The following is a 2,500-nucleotide window of genomic DNA, read 5'->3' as shown; positions in this document are numbered from 1 at the left end:
TGGTGCAGCCGTTTTCGGGAGAAGGGACGTCCGCGCGCGAAGCAGGCGTTCCGGAAGGGCGCGGGCCAGAAGGAAGAGATTCATCACTTTCACCAGGACTTCGTGCGGCAGGCGCCGCAACTCCGCTGGGGTAAGGCCGTCCGGCCCGGCTGCTGATCCCCTGGGCGGCAACGCGGCGGCGACCTCCTCATGTGTGACCGGCCCCCATATGCACTCGAGAGCGACAGGCTCTGAGTGCGGGAGGAGGCGGTCACGAATGAAGCCCGCGGTGGAGATGGGCTTCTTGGTGAAGAGGTCCGCCCAGAAGTCCAGCAGACCAGGGATGGCAGGTGGCGGCTGGAGCAGGGTGCCATCCAAGAGGCCGCGCACGCAACGTGCACGCGACCGTCGGAAGGCATCCTGCGTTCTCGCGTACTCCCAGCGGCGCCGCTTGCGCTTCTGCGCCGGCGGCGCGGCAGGCGGCCGCTTCGATGGTTGGCGCGGCCGCTGTGTCCTGGTGATCGATCTCTCCCCTCTGGACCCGACCGACGCAAGGGCATCCTCCGGGAGCATGCCCAGGATGACATCGGGCGGCGTGCCCCGCCCCAGACCTATGACACGATCCAGGGCAGAGAAACGCTGGGCGGAAGCGGGTAGCCCCGCCAGATGCTCCCAGATGGCGGCGTCAGTCGGCCCCTCCGGCGGCGGCCCGGTGGTGTCGGCCGCGAAGTCCTCGGCTGCGTCGACGGGCGGCGCAGCGGCCTCGCCCGCGTCAGGCAGCGGGCTCGCTGCTCCCCCGGCGGGACGCCGGCTCTTCCCCCCGACCGATCTCAAGCGCCTCCATGAATTGGCGGACAAGCTGCTTGTGGGCAGCTTGCCGCCGTCGGCACTTGATTGCCTCGAGCGTTCGGTCGGGGAACATCCTGATGAGTTCTTGATTGACGAAGAAGAACCGGGCGTCCCTCTCAAGGAACAGTTCGGCCTCCGCCTTGGCGAGCGACAGGACTTCTTCCTCCGTCCACCTCGCGCGATGCCTCTCCGTGACGATCTCCGCGTTGGCGGCCGCAAGATGTTGGCGGCGGCGATGGACCCCGAGACCGTTCTTGGTTGTAAAGCTGCGGTGGCACTCACTACAGGTATACATAGCTGCAAAAGTTACAAGATTTTCGGCACGGCCGGTTGGCCGGCTAGGTGCTGGGGGAGTTGGGGTGGCACCTTCAGCGGAAGGGCCACCACTTATTCTCTGCTTACTGCCCCCAACTAAAAAAGGGATAGTGCGAGGGGGGGCTGGTAACCCCCCCAAGCCCTGGTGCGGTCTTCCACTCTGCGAAATCAGCGGGCCCACGAGAAGGGGAGAAGACCGCAGGAGAGGAGAGGCTAAGAGGGCTAGGCCCATGTATTGCGCATCACTCTCCCTGTAACTATAACCCAAGGAAGGCACCTCGCAGCAGCAGCACGACTACATCAAGACCGCACTTCGAGAAGCCAAGTCCGGATGCAGCCACACCGCCGCACTTGGCCACCTTAAGAGAGTCATAGTTACTCCCGCCGTTTACCCGCGCTTGCTTGAATTTCTTCACGTTGACATTCAGAGCACTGGGCAGAAATCACATTGCGTCAACACCCGCTAGGGCCATCGCAATGCTTTGTTTTAATTAGACAGTCGGATTCCCCCAGTCCGTGCCAGTTCTGAGTTGATCGTTGAATGGCGGCCGAAGAGAATCCGCGCACCCGCGCGCCCCCGGAGGAGCACGCTAAGGCGGACGCGGCCTCGCAGCAAGGAAGATCCGTGGGAGGCCAAGGCACGGGACCGAGCTCGGATCCTGCACGCAGGTTGAAGCACCGGGGCGCGAACGCCGCGCAGGCGCGCGCATCCTGCAACCGCCGGCCAGCACGAGGCCGACCAACGGCGAGAGCAGACCACGCCCGCGCTAAACGCCCGCACTTACCGGCACCCCTACGGCACTCACCTCGCCAGGCCCGGCACGTTAGCGCTGACCCACTTCCCGACCAAGCCCGACACGCCCCGATCCTCAGAGCCAATCCTTATCCCGAAGTTACGGATCCAATTTGCCGACTTCCCTTACCTACATTATTCTATCGACTAGAGGCTCTTCACCTTGGAGACCTGCTGCGGATATGGGTACGAACCGGCGCGACACCTCCACGTGGCCCTCTCCCGGATTTTCAAGGTCCGAGGGGAAGATCGGGACACCGCCGCAACTGCGGTGCTCTTCGCGTTCCAAACCCTATCTCCCTGCTAGAGGATTCCAGGGAACTCGAACGCTCATGCAGAAAAGAAAACTCTTCCCCGATCTCCCGACGGCGTCTCCGGGTCCTTTTGGGTTACCCCGACGAGCATCTCTAAAAGAGGGGCCCGACTTGTATCGGTTCCGCTGCCGGGTTCCGGAATAGGAACCGGATTCCCTTTCGCCCAACGGGGCCAGCACAAAGCGCATCATGCTATGACGGCCCCCATCAACATCGGATTTCTCCTAGGGCTTAGGATCGACTGACTCGT

General features: G+C 63.3%; 1 pseudogene; it reads right to left on the bottom strand.

Moving 5' to 3' along the window:
• The window catches only part of LOC124733290, a 7,960-nt pseudogene that overhangs the window by 3,573 nt on the left and 1,887 nt on the right, over window positions 1–2,500 (bottom strand).

This window comes from Schistocerca piceifrons, unplaced genomic scaffold (genome assembly GCF_021461385.2).
Source record: "Schistocerca piceifrons isolate TAMUIC-IGC-003096 unplaced genomic scaffold, iqSchPice1.1 HiC_scaffold_1387, whole genome shotgun sequence".
Lineage (NCBI taxonomy): Eukaryota > Metazoa > Arthropoda > Insecta > Orthoptera > Acrididae > Schistocerca > Schistocerca piceifrons.
This window is presented reverse-complemented; position numbering and strand designations above follow the sequence as displayed.